Source organism: Phyllobates terribilis, unplaced genomic scaffold, assembly GCF_046119375.1.
Source record: "Phyllobates terribilis strain yellow unplaced genomic scaffold, ASM4611937v1 Scaffold_1__5_contigs__length_1240528914, whole genome shotgun sequence".
NCBI lineage: Eukaryota > Metazoa > Chordata > Amphibia > Anura > Dendrobatidae > Phyllobates > Phyllobates terribilis.
Window position 1 is genome coordinate 1,175,481,096 of NW_027362761.1, and position 19,478 is coordinate 1,175,500,573.

Here is a 19,478-nt window from a genome sequence, read left to right on the forward strand (position 1 = left end):
AAAGTCGTAGGAAATGCTGTAACCTAGTCCTTAAAAGGACTGCAATCACAACTATTCCCTACTCCCAAGCTATCTGTATATTTGTGCGAAAATTGGCTTGAAATTAACAAGGTATAGCGCACACAGCAACAGAGGTGCCGTCTAACACGCAGCTGCAGCAGTGAGAAAATGGTGGCGACGGGGAAAATGGCTTGGTCTTATAGGGCAAGGACATGTGACATACACTGCCAATGACACATGCCCTTGCTTGTGTGAAAAAAAGCACTTCGCTCCGTGTGTGCGCTGCTGATAGGCTGACAGATTGCACGTCCCCACTGCAAATGCGGGAAAGAGAAAAAAAAATGGAGATCTTCATTGTTCCTGCAGAGATCCATCCCCTGCCCCTCCCCCCACCCCACTGTACACTCAAACTGCGTATTAACATTAATTTTCATCATTACTGAGAAAAAATCCAGTTATGATTTTGGTGCACGAACAGTTATCGAACATAACCTCGAACAGCCGAATTTTTCTCAAATTGTTCGTGTTCGCCGAACGGCTCGAACACCGCCCAAACCAGCTCGAATTTGAGACTGGCGAACAGTTCGAGTAGAACAACGCTCATCTCTAGTCCCTATCTGTCCCTCCCTGACCCTACACAACTATCTGACCCTACAAATAAATATAAAATATAGAAAGGGGCTAAACTAACCCTATCACACACACACGTACCCTAACTCTCCCTAGGGCACATTAAATGAGAACCCCCTCCATAGAAGGGAAGCCCTCCCTGCACCCAGCCTCTCATACTCCAGCGAACACACTTTTGCCAGGTCACCCAGGATGTTCCTAATCACCTCTTCCCGGGGGAGGGCTTTCTGCTGGGTGGACACTAAACACCGTGCATTCCACGTGTAAAACCTAGTCACTAGGCTAACTAAGAAAACAGTGCCCCGATCTCGGCCCCCAAGGGACCTGAATGCCCCATAGGTCCACTCCACATAGGAAAGGCCTGCCAGCCTGGACCAGCCAATGGAAGCACCCACTCTACTGTAGACCTCTGTATTAAAGGGGCACTGAAGCAGGAAGTGCTCCATGCTCTCGAGCATGCCGCCACACTCCTCGCGGGGACAATCCCGGTCATCAGAGTTCCTGTACTTCAGGTTGTCCCTCACATACAGTCTCCCATGGAAGCAGCGCCAAGCCAAGTCCCAAAACTTCAAGGGGATCCGCTTAGAGTTCAATAACCCAAGCCCTACCTCCAGATCCCGGCTCGGGCAATCCTTGAGCGCCAGGGGCTTCTGAAAGTGGGTCAACAGGACCCTATTGTCAAGTGACCTCCTTGACAAGGTTCTGATCTCCCACACTCCCAGACCCCACCGGCGAATCACCTTCAGAACCGGGGTAGCATAAGCCGGAAGATGCCCATGAGGCGTTCGAAGGTCCTTCAACTGCCCTCCTGTCTCCCATTCCTGGAAGAAAGGCCGAAACCACCCCCTACAGGAGAATACCCACGGAGGAGCCCTCTCTAACCAGAGGTTGGCGATGTTTGCCTTAATAAAGGTGTTTACTAGGAACACCACTGAGTTGACCATACCCAACCCTCCTAGTCTCCTCGTGCGGTACGTGACCTCCCTCTTGATTAGGCTCAGCCTATTCCCCCATAATAGTTGGAAGAACAGGCTGTAGACCTGTGTCCAAAGAGGCTCTGGCAAGATGCAGACGCTGCCCAGATATATTAATAAAGGGAGCAAATAAACCTTGGCCAGGCTAACCCTTTCCCTCAGGGTCAAGGACCAACCCTTCCACTGATCCACCTTCTGGGCGGCGATCTTAAGTCTGCCCTCCCAATTTTGCTGGGGATAGTCCCCCGGGCCGAAACTGATGCCTAAAATTTTTGCTGTGGCCTGAGGCCCTGGAAGGGTGTCCGGGAGATCAAAACTAGGATCTCCCCCTCCCAGCCAGAGACTCTCACACTTATCCCGGTTGATCATGGACCCGGATGCCACCGAGTAGCGCTCAACCTCAGACATGACCTAATCTGCCTCCCCTCTCGAGGATACAAAAAGGGAAACGTCATCGGCGTACGCCACTACCCTCAAGGTGGCCTCTGGCTCTGCCTGGTCCATCCTGACTCCCACCAATGGTCCACGCTCCACCCTCCTTAGAAGGGGGTCGATCGCGAACGCGTATAACAGTGGGCTCAGAGGACAGCCCTGGCGGACACCAGAATTCACCTCAAAAGGGTGTCCGACCCAACCGTTCATGAGCGGAAAAGTCTCTGCCCCATTGTATAACACTCTCAACCAATCAACAAACCTCTCGGTCAGACCGTACCTCAGAAGGACGGACCAGAGGTACTCATGGTTAACCCGGTCAAAGGCTTTCGCTGGTCTAAGGACAGCAAGTACCCCTTCCAGTGACCTGCCCTGCTCTGCTCCACTGCCTCCCGGACACTGAGCACAGCACTAAATGTACTACGGCCTGGAACAGAGCAGTGCTGGGACCCCGAAAGGAGCCGGGGTGCAAATTTCACCAACCGATTAAAAAGCACCTTTGCCAGAACCTTTCGGTCCATATTGAGAAGCGCTATGGGACGCCAATTCTCAATACGGGACGAGTCTTTACCCTTTGACAGGATAATCAGGGCTGACTTCCTGGGCAGAGTGTCCGAGGAGAGACACTGATTAAACACCTCAGTCAAGAGGGGGACCAAAGAGTCCCTAAAGGTCTTGTAAAACTCGGATGTTAAGCCATCCGGACCAGGTGACTTTTTGGGCCGAAGACCATCAATCGCCCATCTCACTTCCTCTTCCCTGATTACTTCTGCCAAAACATGAAGAGAGGGGTCATCCCCTTGCTCGGGGATGGTTTCAGCCAGGAAAGCCGACATCTCATCCCGATCAGGTACCCTCCTCCCCAAGAGTAGAGGGATCTGACCACCTCCAGGATCCCTGATTTGGATCTGTTCAGGGACCCCGTACTGTCGATCAGTCCTATTACCACTTTACAACTCACTGACATCCTGCAGTTCCTGTAAGGGTCGGGCGAGCGGTACCTCCAGAAATCCCTCTCAAAAACCAAGGATGTGTGCCTATCATACTGACACCCCTTGAGCAAGGTCTTCACCCTGGAGATTTCCTCGCGGTCCCCTCCAGTCGAGACGAGCTGCTCGAGTTTCCTCCCCAAATCCCGATACAGGCGATACCTGTTCAGGCCCCTGAGGCTCGAGAGCTGACGGAAGAACCTTGCAACCCTTCTTTTGAAGATCTCCCACCACTCAGACTTAGTACTACAGAGACCCAAAAGAGGTACCTGGCTCTGAAGAAATTCCTCAAAGGATTGTCTTACATCCGCTTCTTCCAACAGGGACGAATTCAGCTTCCATAGGCCTCTCCCCATCCGGGGGGTCTCTGTAACATTCAAGGAAAAGAAAATTAAACAGTGGTCGGAGAATTCCACCTAAACAGCGGACACTGCAGAAGAGACGGCTTCCTCCTTTAAAAAAAAACCTATCTATCCTAGACCTACAGGTACCTCTATGAAAGGTGAAACCCCCGTGACCTGGGGTGTGCCGGATGTGGACATCCACCAGGCGAGCTTCACTTGCTATGCTATTCAGGGCTATGCTATCATAAGCCAGCCGGTCTCCGGGGCCTCCCCTATCACGGGATCTCATTATAGTGTTAAAATCCCCACCAAAGACCACCTGCCGGCTCGTAAAAAGATAGGGCTTGACCTTCATGAAGAGACTTTTACGGTCCCACTTAGACTGCGGTCCGTAGATATTAATGAGCCGGAGCTCCTGTCCCCTCATGAAGACGTCAAGAACCAAGCACCTCCCCATTTCTACCTCAATCACCCGTCTGCATTCCACCGAAGTGGCCTTAAAAAGGACCGCTACCCCGCTATACGGCTCGGCCGCAAGAGACCAGTATGAGGGCCCACACCTCCACTCCCTCTTTGCTTTTTAAATGGCCCCCATGTCCGTTAGTCTGGTCTCCTGCCAAAATAAAATGTCAGCCTCAACTCGGGTGAAAAAATCAAAGGCCGTAAATCTTGCCGCATCTGACTTTATACTGGCGACATTAATCGATGCCAGAGTCAACGGGGTAGGTTCCACCATCATGGGTGATTGAGTTAGATGGCCTTCTTTTTCACCTTACCCCCCTACTTCCTCTCGCTGTCTGAGGAGGAGCCCGAGTCACCCCTCCTCTTTAGAGATACCGAGGTGTCCATGCCCGCCCCTCCAGCATCAGACACCTCATTCCCAGCACAGGTTTCCTCACCTCTGGACCCCGGGGCAGTCCCCCCCCAAGGGGCAACCGAGTCCCCCGGCCTCTGAAGGCACATCAGATGTTGTCTCCGGCTCCTTACCCCCGACCTCCGACACAGCAGAGTCATCGAAGGCTTGGAACCGATTGGAGAGGGGGATCAGAGGGGAGCCGGTAAGCCCTTCCGTAGGCACCGTAGCGGTCGGGGGGGGGCGCTTTAGATTTTTTTACTCTTTTCCTGTTCTTTTTCCTCCGACTACTGGTACTTTTGTCACCCGATTTTTTTGGCTGCTCCACCACCTCCTCATCCAGACTTTCATACTGGGAGGAGTTATCGGAAGCAGCCGCCTCCTCTCTCTCCATCCTCCTGATCTCCTCGCTCACAGCCTCCTCCCCCATGGCCTCAGAGGCTCCGGCTGCAACCTCTGGGGAGGGGACAGCCATCACCCCAGTCGCCTGAGGCTTATCCTGCCCCCTACCCCTTCGGCGCCCCACCTGTTGCCACTGGTGGGCAGATGTATTCGCCTCGCCCTTCTTCACTGACCCCTCAGCTACCCTCCCGCCCCCACCTCCAGTTCCAGCAGAAGATGCACCGCCGGGGACCCCCCCACGGCTCTCCCCCTCCAGGCCAGAGATGGTGTTGGAAAAGGAACGGGGCAGCGGCTATACGGGTGACCTAGATCACCACACAGGTGACACCTAATGTCACCACAGGCCACGGCCAGATGACCTACCCCACCACACAAGGCACATTTCTGCACCTTGCAGCCCGCGCTGAAGTGGCGGGGGTCACCGCACCTGTGGCAGACCTTCGGTTGCCCCTGGTAGAAGATCAGGATCCTGTCCCTCCCCAGAAAAGCTGAGGAGGGGATGAGGGTGACAGTACCACCTGAAACCTTCAACCTCATCATGAAGGTCCAGCCCCCTGACCAAATGCCGAACTCGTCCCTGTTCTTCTTTGGGACCTCCGTGACTTCCCCATAGCGAGAAAGCCACGTCATTATATCGATCCCAGAGAGTGACTCGTTACTTGTTAGAACGGTCACCCTCTTTACGCCATTTTGGCGAGACACTGCCTGCACAGCAAAGTCTCGCCAGCCGGGCTTCCCCTTCACCAGTTCAAAATTCGACCAGAAAAGCTCTAAGCCCTCCGGCCGAACAAAACTGATGTCAAAGATGGGGGTACCAAAAGGATGGATCAGGGCAAAGATGTCAGTCGCCCTAAAGTCCATCTTCAGGAGGAGCTCCACGACCCTCGCTCTTGGCGGGCACGCTTCACTGCCCCTCCACCGAAGACGGACCACATTCCTCCTGGCCACCCCCTGCCCGGCTGTCGGGAGGGACCATACCGTTTCACCCTCCCTTTTATCTTGGAAGGCAGCCTGGCCGTGCCTATCCAGCCAAAAGGCCAGGTCCACCTCTCTTCCCTCTACCATGATCGTCCGTTCTCCCTTTTTGAGAGCCTCCAGGAAACGGCGTCGCCACCATCCCTGAGGTCCAGGGGCGAGGAAACCCCCTGAGAAGACCCCAAGGTCCCGGCCACTACCCCCACAAAACTCCGGGGACTCGCGGCCGGGGGAGCAGATGGACCAGCCCCCTCCCCGTGCTCCCCGCTACCCACAGACGCTCCATTCATGCCCCCTACTGCAGACACACCCCCATTTGCATCCTCAGCCACAGCCACTTCCAAACCCACACCATCACCATTTGTATCCACGGTCACCCCACTCGACCTGCTCCCACTCCCATGCGCTCTGGGGTCAATGTTTTTCTTTTTCTGGGTGCACTTTCTGGGCACAGTTTCACCACCGTCCATATTATCAGTGACAGTACTGCCACCTGCTGGTGGCGTCTTCTCTGCCGGGGGGTTTGCACACTCAGTGCTGCTGGCCCTTTAAGTACCACACTGCATGGTTTAAGTAGGGCAGCATTACTGCTCCCAGTATGCCTGGAGCTTCCTGTCTTACAGGCAGGAAAAGAGTCAGGTGTAGCTCCTCCCCCTGCACCAACCAGCCCTGCTGCAGCCCTTTTGGAGACCTGCACTGCTGGAGCCCCTGCCCCAGGTAAGCCCCCAGACACAGGGGACCCCGACACGCAGGCACCTGTATTCACCACGGCTGCAGCCCCCCCACTGGCACTGACCGCAGCTGTGGTCTCTGCTGCTCCAGGAGCAGCCACCGGCGCTGGCGCTAAGCCCCGCCCCTGGCCGTGGCCACACCCACATGGGCGGACCCGGCCCGGGAAGCCATGCCCCCAGCGTCCGGCAGCACAGTACTGCTCACTGTGGCCACTCCTACATGGGCGGGCCCTGCCCGGGAAGCCACGCCCGCTGCACCCGACAGTGCAGTGCGACCCTCTGAGGCCACTCTCACATGGGCGGGGGATGCCAGAGAAGCCACGCCCCCCGAAAACGGCCGCGACAGGACCCTCAAAGCCGACCCGGAGCCGGGTCTACTCTCAGGGGTCCCCGGTCCAGCGGCACCAATTCCCGAAGGCACAGCACCCCCCACTGTCACTCCCTTGGCCACAAAGAGCTTGGCCACAGCAACTCCGGCGGCCGGCCCCAGGCTAGGCCACTCCCCCTCGGCGTCCACCGGTGGCGGAGCCCCCAGCACCGACCCATTACTGGGCCCCTGCGCCGGGGGCCCCGACTTCGCCACGGACACCGCCAGTGGAGCAGGCCCCACCACCTTCCTTTTACAAACCGGCTCTGCCGGAGTCGCCGGCCCAGCACTTTTTGCCCTGCCACATGCCGTACCAGGTGCCTGGATCCCCAAAAGCGATCCAGATTTTTTAACGGATCCGTGAGTGAGGGACCCAGACACTTTCCCAGCACACGCCGCCGGAGATGCGGCCCCGGCTGCCGGTGTGCCGCCAGCAGTGCAGATGGCAGCGGCAGTTACACTCGCCGCCCCCCGCACGCCAGCAGGCACACCAGGTGCCAGGCCAGCCCCCTCTCTCACAGGGGACCCAGCCTGAGCACCACCATGTTTTTTGCCCGCCGCCGGGCCGCCCTCCGTGCCATGCTCCATGTCAGACACATCCGACACACCACCTTCATTACTGCAAACAGAGGCGGCGCTCTGCGTGCCATGGCCTATAGTCTCCCCGCTCCCTCGCTGCGGACCCACATCAGGGCCCGAGCCGGGGTGGGTAGCGGGTGCCGCACAACGGGACCGGGGGGCCCCAGAGAGGGGGACAAACACAAATTTATGTGCAACAGATGATATTTTTTTTTCCTTGCCTTCTTTGCTTTCCTCTTCATCCCCCTCCTGGTTGCCTCGTCCTCGCAGATCTCATCCCCGAACATCAGCTGATTAAAATGTACCGGGGACTCGATCTGCCGGATCTGCTTCATGACGAGGCAGCTCCCCTCACTGCTGGTACTACCACCCTCCTCATCCTCCCCCTCGCTCCCGCTGCCCTCTGAAGGGCTAGAATCTGACGGGAGAGCCATCTGCTCGGGGGCTATCCCGCTATCCGACGCCTGGAGATCACTTACCAGGCCACCAGATGGCGGGTAGGGCGCAACTTCCTCCTCACAGTCCTCTTCCTCCTCCTCATCCTCTACCGCCACCATCTGGCTGGAGCTCCGCGACCCCTCCAGAGATCCACCGGCCATGGCTCTGAACCGGTCATCATTCACGAGTTTTTCTCGGAATGGCCCGCTGCCGGCCAGGATGGTACACCGCCGATTCTCCACCTCCTCAATGGTTTTCTTGATCTTCCTGACCGCGGCGGATAGCTCAGGCTTCTTGCTGCTAGAGGCCCTGTCGGACTTCTCCTGAGCTACCCTCAACTCCCCCCAGAGGGATTTTAGCTTCCTAGAGGCGTCCTCATACTCACAGAGGTGCGCATGAATGCGGGAGCCATAGCTGACCGTGGACTCCTTCGCCACCTTGGTGCCCCATTCAAGGGGCACCGCTGCAGCACCCCTGCTCATACTCGGCCTACCTCCGGGGGGAGGAGCCGCCGTGGCCTCGGGGGTCCCTCTGGTCTTCATGCTGGACCCCCTGCCTTTTCCGGACCTGGTCATCCCGGCTGGGATGGTATTCCTCCCGCCCCCCGCCGGCTTGGACCAGGGGGGCAGGATCCGGGGGCCCAGCCCCGGAAGCCAATCCCAGGACAAGCATACTTTCCTGGGAAGGGGGTAGACAAAAAGTACCAGATGGAAAAGCAAAACCTCCCTTCCCAGGAGCTCTCTCCACACCCCAAACACAGCAGCACACGGCAGGCTCCGCCTCTTCCTCTTCCTGCTACCGCGGCTGCTGGCATGAGACTTGCCCTCCAATAGATTGTTGTAAAAGGATTTAAAGTGTACTCATTCAAATTACAGAGTCAATTTAAATTACAGAGCTTAGACCTGCCTCCACCGCGGGGGGTCTCGACCCACCAGCGGACAGGCAACAGTACTGGGAGAGGGGGGCTGGCCGTCAGGGTCCACCGCGGCTCTGGCGCAAACCCGGCGACACGGAGGTCGCACGGGCTGGAACGGCCTGGCCGTGTCGGCTTCGCACTCCAGCGTAGTCCCTCTGCCCGCTCGCACCCGTATCCTGAAAGGGATGCGCAAGCGGCTTTTCTTCCCAGGGCTGTTCCCCACTGAGCGGGAACGTGGGGGAGCTCAGGTCGGCCTTCTACCATACTACCTTACCTCCCTCGCCCTCTTTCCTTCTTCCGTTCTCCATCTAACCCCTAGGCTCTGTGGTGTCCGCTCTCCCTCCAGCTCTCTCCTTCTCACAGGTGGACTACCGCGTGTATTCACACTGTGGCGAACCTTTTGGGCCCAGGCATAAGAAGTTGTCGAGGTAATGGATAATATGTGCCCCCTTTGAAACGTCCATGATGACCCATTAGAGGAAGCAACTAAATGCCTCAAATAGTGAGCAGGATATGGAGCACCCCATGGGCAAACAACGATCTATATAGTATGCTCCTTCCTAGAAGCAGCCCAATAGGTGGACACTATTCGGAGGCACAGGTAGTAAGTAACCGGAACGCCCCCTCAATGTCTGTTTTGGCCATTAGGGTGCCCCTTCCCAACTTCTTGACCCGCCTGATTGTCTTGTCAAAGGAGGTACAGTATATACTACTGTACTTGGTTGCGCGTCGATGTTGTCGTTTACTGACCTGCCCCTTGGATATGACAAATGGTGGATTAGTCCGAATGTATTGGGTTCCGTTTTTGGCATGACACCAACTACGTCTTGAAAGGAAAGTGTTCTGTATGGAACCGCCATTCTACCTAAAGATATTTCTTTCTTTAATTTTCTTGTCACGACGTCTGGGTGTTGGTAGGCTGATTTTAGATTTTTACTCCAGCCTTTCTTGATTTTAGAAGGGCATGACATGCCTATATCTGTGTCTCCTCCTCCTTTTACTCCTCCACCTCTTTTCTTTTCGCATGACTATATGTACTTGTCACTTTTCCATGTGTTAGTTGTGTCTTCTGAGCAGCTTGTCAGCTTTTGGACACCTTTGAAGGTGTTTTTTATGTGTTTCTATGTGTTTTTGTTTGCCTGCCATTGGTTTTAACGGTGTTCGATGAACCGTTCGGCGAACATGCCGGTGTTCGACGAACCGAACTGAACCCGAACACTACGGGGGTGGCTCAACACTACTTGCTATTAGATATTTCTAGAAATAGGATCTTAATCCTCATTATTTGCTTAAAAAGCAATCCAGAGAACACCGTTGTTCTGCGCCATTTGCTTGTTGACAGTGCAGAATACAGCCAGGTCCTTTCCATATTACAGCGCTAAAAATCCAGCTATTTAAAAGTGTGGTTTCTCTGTCACATGGATCACATATACGTTATCAGAAAATACTGCCATTTCTGGCCTCCATTAAAAATTTGTTTCAATGTATCAGCGAAGTTTTTGACACCAGTTTGCTGTTCAAAATAGTTACCTACAGGCCAGGTAACTATTGGTTTCTTCGTCACACGGATCACATATAAGTTCGCTCCAAATTCAGCCATTTGTAGTGAACGTGGAAGATATTGTCCTCCATTTAAAATGGGCAAGGCGCGTGGCAAGGGATGGGGAACTGGACATGATGGTGATGGTGCATGCAGAGGCCGAGGCCATCGGCAAGCTGAAATTGTGCCACAACAAACACCCACATCTTCTCGCCCGACCTTCCTGTCCCAATTCCTAGGGTACCGTAGTACACCACTATTGAACCCAGAGCAGTGTAAAAAGGTTGTTGGTTGGAAAACGGATAATGCTTCCAGTTATTTTGCCACCACCACCACCACCACCACCCTGTCTTCCACACGGTCAAGTCTCAGTAGTCGTGAGTCTGGACTGCATATTCCTCACCCTGATCCTCCTTCCTCCCACCATGCTGAGTGCCCGGAGACAACTAATCCCACACTTGGACACTCTGAAGAGCTGTTCACTTTTCCATTTATAGATTCGGGCCTCTCGCCCAATCCACTTGAAGCTGGGCAAGAGGATATCACATGTAGTGATGCCCAAATATTTGAGCAGCCACGGTCACATGAAGGCGATGGTGGGAAAGTGTCACAAGAGGTGGGCGATGATGAGACACAATTGCCAGAAAGTCAGGAGGAGGACTAGGGTGTGGAAGTGGAAGGCGAAGTGGTGGATGATATAGTAACTGACCTAACCTGGCAGGAGGACATGCAGAGCGAGGACAGCAGCACACAGGGGGAGGAAGGCAGAGCACCCCAAAAGGCAAGAAGAAGCAGTGTGGTGGCCGCAGACAGAAGGCATGCATCGTTCCCCATAACACCAACATGAAGGAAGTTGCCAGTACAACTGTTAGGTCTTCCCGAATCTGGTTGTTTTGTAAAGACTCTGCTGATAACCCCAAAAAGGCCATTTGTACCACCTGCCAGGCCAGCATCAGCAGGGGTGGCAAAACGACCAGCCTGACCACCACCAGAATGATCAGGCACATGGCAGCAAAGCACCCGACTTTGTGGGCCGAACTCCAGGGTCCAGGAACACTGTCTGCGGGTTGCCCCACTGCTTCGTCCGCTGTTGTACATGCAAGCCAATCCTCTGTCCATGGTGCATGCGAAGATGCCTCCTGCCCTGCACCTGTCATTGCACACTCTCAAGTAGAAGAATCAGGAAGCACGTCCACGTCCTTGTCCCAGTGCAGTGTTCAGTTGTCCATACCCAAGTCCTTGGAACGAAAGCGCAAATACTCAGCCAACGCCCCACAGGCCACAATACTTAATTCCCACATTTCGCGACTGCTTGCGCTCGAAATGTTGCCTTTTAGGCTCGTGGAGATGGACGCATTCCACAACCTGATGGCGGCGGCCATCCCTCGGTACTCGGTTCCCAGCTGTCACTATTTCTCTGGTATGTGATTTGACTGGTGTGTGATGTCCCCACGCATTGTAACTCTACACTGCAGATGTTGGGAAGGATTTGTGAGCAGAAGAGGGCAGTTGTTGAGTACCAGCATCAACAAGGCCGTCGGTATTCAGTTCAGACTCCACACATAAGACCTCAGGAGTGGACATGGGTGTCAGACATATGTACCATCCTCCAAAGCTTTGAGGACTCCACCAAGATGGGGAGCAGCGATGACGCCTTAATTATCACCACCATCCCACTTCTCTGTCTTCTGAAACGCTCTCTGCTCACAATCAAAGAGGATGCATTGCAGGCAGAGCACGATGAGATGGAGAAAGGAACCATACAGGGTGATTACACACAGTTCAGCCTCATTTCATCCCAACGTGGATTGGGTGACAATGAGGAAGAGGAGGAGGAGGGGGAAGAACAGGAGCTAGTTTCATGTGCTATAGATGGTACTACCTGCACAACTGTCATACCGTCTGTTCAGAGTGCATGGCCTGAGGACAGAGAGGAGGAAGAGGAGAGCATGGTCAGTCGTCCTCTTGGTGAGGACACGGAAGTCTTTCCTGCTAGCAGTCTGGCACGCATGGCTGAGTTTATGTTACACTGCCTTTCCCATGACCCTCGCTTTCTCAAAATTTTGGATGACAGGCATTACTGGTTGGTGACACTTCTAGACCCATGCTACAAGGAGAACTTTATATCTCTTATTCCTGAGGTGGACAGGTCTACAAAAATGGGGCAGTCCCAGAAGGCCCTTGTTGCGGAACTATTAAAACAATTCCCTTCTGAAAACGCTGGCGGCAGAGGTCACAGTTCGCTGGACAGCCAAGGACTACAGGCAAGAGAGACACAGCTCCAATCCAGCAGAGGAAGGGAAACACTATCAACGTTCTGGGAGAATTTTTTCAACTCCTTCCATCGCACAGGCTCTGAGGTGCGGGATACTCTCACAAGGAGTGCAAAGTTTGGGAAGATGCTGAGGGAGTACCTTGCCGACTGTAAGAACGTCCTCCATGATTCCTCTGTGCCTTATAATTATTGGGTATCCAAGATGGATACGTTGAATGAACTGGCTCTCTACGCCTTGGACATGCTGGCCTGCCCTGCTGCCAGCGTTTTATCAGAGCGGATTTTTAGTGCTGATGGTGGAATTATAACTGATAAGCACATCCGCCTGTCAACTGAAAATGCTGACATGCTGACTCTTATAAAAATGAACAAGGGATGAATTGGGCCAGACTTCTCAACACCACCGAATGATAGCAGTGTAACATAAACTCAAATCCAGTGTCTTTTTTTGGGAGGTTTAATTCCCTTGCACCTTTTCACACCCACACATGGGTATACGCTTCCTGATTTGGGCTATTTGCTCTTGTCCTCCTCCTCCTCATCCTCCACCACCATATCACCAGGGTGACCGTGGTCCGTGATGCAACACCCACATCATTTTTTTAAAGGGTGTTTATGATGCCTGACGCGCCCCCTGGGCCATATTCTTTAGGGGAATACCCGGAGCCGGATCAGATGGGGGTTGTAGTCTTCCGAGTGGCTGTGACCCGGTCCGTGCCCAGGGTGTCAAGCTCAGTTGTATGTGGCAGTCCTACAGATGTTATTAAGTTCTTAATGTCGACTACGCCACCCGTTGTATTGCGGTCACTATGGCCGCCGCTGCAGCAGGGTCCGCTGAGGCTGATGGTGTTGGTGCAGCTTTTGGTAGTATAACCCCCAACGGGTGGGGTATAGCCTCAGGGGGTCAGGTGCAGAGGATGGGGGTTGTGGTGGTGCAGCATAGATGTTAAGTGAAGACAGAGTCGGGTTGTGCAGTTTAGGGTATTTACTCACTGCTGATGTTCCGGTCACTCCAGCTTCAAGTGACCACCCGAGCCGTGCTGCGTCCACCAGGTCCTGGATTCAGCAAACCCCCAAACAAGTCCGGAGCGTGACCCTGAGCTCTCCTTCTGTCCTTTCCTCTGGCCGTCCCCACTAGTGATCCACCTAGGTCCAGCTCCCTCGGGCCTTCTGTTGGGAGACCCTTGGCCTTGGGTTCCCTGACCCTCCACGTGGTATGCCTTCGGGGTGGATGTGGTGGGTGGCCGTGGCAGACGCTGCCCACGGCCTCCGGTCTCTGGCTAGGGTGTGCTTTTGCCCCCACCAGTTTGGGATCCGGTACCCTATTGCCGACTCTTCACCCGGGGATTGAATTTGGGTTCTCAGAGTCCTTGCTTTTTCCCTCTCTGGGTCTTTCCTTCTCTGCTCCACTCTCTCTCTGCAGGCTCATCTGGACCTCTGCTTCTTGCTCTGACAGACTGACTCCTCTGCAAAGACTGACTGACTCTGGTCTTTGATGGTGCCCACCTTATATACTCCCTCTATGTGTGAGCTCAGGTGACCAGCACCCAATGAGCTCCTATCTTTACCCAGGCTGCTCCCCCTATCTGCCCCTACACTACTTGGGATGTACCACCCCCCTCCCACTCCAGCCAGGAACAGACTCGGTCGTACCTGCACATTTCTAAGTGGGAGTACCGTCGGCCTGTTCCTCGGAAATGGGATGTATGTAGTGCATGCAGCCTACCGAGCTCAGGTCCACACTCCATCCTTACCCGGGAGTGGAATATCACACCTCTGGGTTGAGGTGCAATACCCCTGTAGCAGCCGAATCCTCAGGGTGCTACATGCCCATAAAAAAAAAAATTATACAATATGTTCATGTATACCCCCCAGGGGTAAATGTTTGTCAGCTCATACACTTGATGTATGGGCATTACAAGTATAGGAGACCCGCTCCTTTCTAATGGGAACATTTTTTTATGAGGCCCTCCTCCACGTGTCTTCCAAGGGGCATTGCAGTGCCTTCCAATTTTTGTCAGCCCTTGCATTCACTGCATAGGCCAACACTATGGGAGACCCACTTCTTAATAATGGGAACATTTTTTCATGAGGCCCTCTACGTCTCTTCGAAAGGGCATTGGAGTGCCTCCCAATTTTGGGCAACCCTTGCATTCACTGCATAGGCCAACACTATAGGAGACACACTTCCTAATAATGGGAACATTTTTTCATGAGGTCCTCTACGTCTCTTCCAAGGGGCATTGGAGTACCTGCCAATTTTTGGCAACCCTTGCATTCACTGCATAGGAAAACACAATGGGAGACCCACTTCCTAATAATGGGAACATTGTTTTCAGGAGGCCCTCCTCTAAGTCTCTTCAAAGGGGTATTGGGGTGCATCCAAATTTTCAAAGGGGTATTGGGGTGCGTCCAAATTTTGGGCAGCCCTGCCACTCACTGCATACGCAATAACAGTATAGGAGACCCACTTTTAAGTAATGGGAACAACAAAACAGAGCACTGTTGGCCCTTTAAGAATAGTAAAGGCCGACTGATGGCCCTATAAAAATAGGCTTTGTGACTTTCAGAGTCCCTCCTTCATAAATGAAACAGGATGTGTCTGATCATGTGTCACACACCACATGGCCAGATAAGGTTGTAAAATGTTAAAATGACATTTCCCGGTGAATGCATTTCTCACGGTTGAAAGCAATGTAAAAGTTCAAAAACGCATCAAATACGCTATGTGTGAACATAGCCTATGATGTGGAGGAGTATTTTTGTTTTTGGTTATTTATTTTGCCTTATATACAAGTCATTTCCCAGGAAAATCCATTTTGGTTTCGTTTTTGTATGTTATATTGTGAGTCTGTAAAAGTGGCGAAATACCTCTGACAACATTGTTTATAGCAGTGACCTGGGTGTCAGAAATGCTTCCATGGGTCTTCCCCGTGCTGTTCCCATGCCATTTGAGCACTGTTCCCATCGATTTGGGCAATTTTTAGGCCCTCTGCAGACCGCCGGGGTGAGCCACCTGAAAAATGCTCGACTTTCCCATAGGCTTACATTGTGTTTATTGCTTGGGTCGAGCACCCGAGTATTCCAATGTGCTCGACCCGAGCAACGAGCACCCGAGCATTTTAGTGCTCGCCCATCACTATTCTCTTTCTCTCCTTTCTCTCTGTAGAGGCAATTTGAAACCCCTTAGATCCCAATTAGAGGCCTCTTATACAGCCAATTCAGATCTCATGCTGTGCACTGAGGAGGGGCAACACCCTGAAACACGTATCTGCAAATTGAGATTCTGGTATATCCTGCGTCATGTGGCAAGGCTTGTAAAAGGGTTGTTATTGACTTTTAGGGTTTCTACTTCCAATAGGTGGCATTACAGTTCAAGTCCTCTTCCTCTGTGAAGAGGAAATTTGCATATTTTATAAATTAATTACGCATCAGGGCACAGGGCTTGATATGCACCATCCATTCTGTCAGCATCTTCCCTATCCACTTTGTATGTTGCTTTGTGTTGCTTCTATGGTGACCAGAGCAGGTATAACATAGAATTAGGGTTTGATTCCTGGGTAGATTAACTTATCCAACTGGGGTGCAGAAGAATGCTACAACAGTCTTTTGTGTCCCAAATGGATGGCAACTAAAATGTTTTTGGCATGTTACATACCAAGTTGCCAAATTGTAGTTGATGGGGAGCTGCCAGTGTGACATCTGATACCACGGTCTACCTTGCTGCTGTTGGAGATGAGTAGATGCTTATTGAGGAGGATGTGGAGGAGATGTATAAGTGTTGCCTGGTGCGGATATGTCATCAGTCACCAAAAGACCTACTTGCGATTACTGCCAACATTGACACAATGGGCCGTGAAAAACATGTAAAATCCTTGGTCATAATTGCCTCTGTAAATGGTGGAGTGTACCTTCCAGCAGAACAATTCGTAGGAGTCACTCACGTGCTCTGCTACAGGAGGGTGACTGTATTGAATTTGGACATCTGGGATTATATTTAAGCCCAAAATCAAATGACTGGACACGTTTCCAATGGCATACTTATGGCTAACTGATGATGCATTGGACACAGATGGAAGAGAGACCCTATGTAGGAACAAAACATGGACCATATGCAGTCCAATAACTCATCATAATGCACAATTCCACCTTCTTTGGAGCTGGAAGTAGGCCCCCTTACCTCTTGGGTCATGGTGTGGCTGTACAGGCTGCACCAGTGGTATGTCTGCCCCTGCATTGGAGGAAAAGGAGAACGAATAAAGATGCATTAGATGATTATAATGATGCTGATGTAAATAACCAGATACCTTTTGAGAATGCCACCAGAACAGGAGGGATGTATAGATCACTGACTCAAACTGATGATGCCACTGTCAGAGCTAATATTATTCTGCAGTGACTGAGAAGAGTCATATGCCATATATTTCATTTTACAGTGCTTCCTCCCCACTTATACGCTTACTGGAGGCAAAAGTGGACAATTGTGACCTACGTTTGGTAGTACAGCCAGGACAGCTGGTGCCATTGGTGCCGAAGCTTGTGGCGCCAACATTCTTATTTCAAGATGCACAGCTACAAAAAAACAAAAAGGAGCGCCAGGTAGGAAGTAGTGCCGGTAAGCGCTCCTTTTTGTCTTTTCAGCAGCTGGCATTCTGATTATTCGTACATAGGGTGACCAGTGTGGAAGTTACGTGCCGACTCAACGCACTAGAGGCTCTATCTGTTATGTGAGTGGTCTTGTCCTCACAAAGTGTAAGTTTCTTTACCACTTTCTGGGGATTTTTTTGGGGATCATGGAATGATCTTTTCCATGTCTGATTGAAAATGTTACGATTAAACCCTTTTTTCTGTTTTTTTTTCATATTGCCGGATGCAGTGATGTGTTTTTCACATTACCCTGTCCATACTGTCAGTTTTACCACACATTTTTTACTACAATAGAATTAACTTTTCTCTCTGTTTTCAACAACAAATCCCCTTCCCAAAATGGCACAACCAAGAAATGCTAGTTACTTGAGAAGCCCAAAAAACAACAGTGGCAACAGTCTGCAGTCATGGTGTGGTATGTATATGTAAGGGTGCGGACTGTATTGCCCTGTTCCTGCCCCTGAAGACAACAATTGCTTAATATAGATAATATAATGTCATGCGTTATATATATATATATACAGGGTCAGACTGGCCTGGCGGGGTACCGGTGAAATGCCTGGTGGGCCCCGCCCCCCGCCCCAGAAAAGAAGAGAAGAAAAAGTTTTTCAGGGCATGGGCCATTTAAAACCGAAGATGGGGGCGCTCGCATGCAGGGGTCTTTCCTGACCCGCCGCAGCGACGCACGACGCACATCCTACAGTAGATGCGGGCTGCAGCGGTGAGAGGGCGCTCTGCTCTGACAGGCCGCGTGCCGACGTCACATAGCAGTGACATTACATGGCCGCCGGCCTATCAGAGGCCGCACTTGTCAGCTTGCGATCTCTGATAGGCCAGTGACCTTCAATGTTCCTGCTATGTGAGTCAGAGCGTGGCCTGTCAGAGCAGAGCGCCCTGACACAGCTGCAGCTGGCGGCCATTTAAAAGACCGCGCCAAGTATGAAGGACACCGGGGGAGTGCAGGAAGGTAAGAAGAATTTTTTTTTTTAATCCCCCCCACCCTCCTTGACTGTGACAAAGCATCCCAGGATGGGGACATTACTAGGTGGGGGGGCGCAGGATGGGGACATTACTAGGTGGAGGGCCCCAGGATGGGGACATTACTAGGTGGGGGGCCCCAGGATGGGAATATTACTAGGTGCGGGGCCCCAGGATGGGGACATTACAAGGTAGGGGGCCCCAGGATGGGGACATTACTAGGTGAGGGGCCCCAGGATGGGGACATTTCCTCGTGGGGGGCCCAGGGTGGGGTGACATAGGGGCTTAGGATGGGGACATCATTACTAATTGGAGGGGCCCAGGATGGGGACGCTACTGACTGGAGGGGCCCAGGGTGGGGATGCTACTGACTGGAGGGGCCCAGGGTGGGGACACTATTAAAGGGAACCTGTCATGTCAGTTGGAGCGTGTAAACTGCCCCCAGGTTGTTGTTAGTGATGCAATGTGCATCATTAACATGCTTTTTGCATAAATATCGGTGCTGTAATCTTTAGTAAAAAACACTTTATATATTTAAATCTTACTTGCTCGTTTTGCCATAGGGGTGTTCCTTTCTTTATTCAGTCCGTCTTGTCGCCACCCACTCAATTTGAGTTGTCCCCAGTTTGCGCCAATGTCACATGATTAGGCTTGTTGTGGTCCCACGCTTGCGCACTTTATGCTGTCACCAACGCTTGCGCAATGTGTATTGTAAAGCCGCGTGTCGCTGCGACGATCGGCTCCCGCACGTGCGCAGTGACAAGAGGCTCGCGTGCACTCAATTGGGAGCGCGGGAGCCGATCGTCACTGTGCGCGCACACGCGGTGACACGGTGCTGTGCAATACACATTGGGCAAGCGTGGGTGACAGCATACAGTGCGCATGCGCGGGACCACAGCAAGCCTAATCATGTGACAACTGGAGACAACTCAAATTGAGTGAGCGGCGATAAGCCGGACTGAATAAAGAAAGGAACACCCCTATGGCAAAACTAACAAGTAAGATATAAATATATAAAGTATTTTTTTACTATAGATTATAGCGCCAATATTCATGCCAAAAGCATGTTAGTGATGCACATTGCAGTGGGCAGTTTACATGCTACAACTGATGTGCCAGGTTCCCTTTAAATAAAAGTGGCCCAGGATGGGGAAACTATTAAATAAAGGGGCACAGGACAGGGACCTTAAAGTGGACATAGGGGTCCAGGATGGGAGCATTAAATAAAGGGGCTCAGGATCTGAGACCTTATTAAATAAAGGGGTGACATAATTACTCTATGGGGATCAGGATGAGGAACTTACATTATTGGTTTATGGTGGCAAGTGGGGGACATAACTACTGTAGGGGCCACTCATAGGACATTATTACTGCTGTCATTTAATTTACTTTTGTGGATATTATTTTC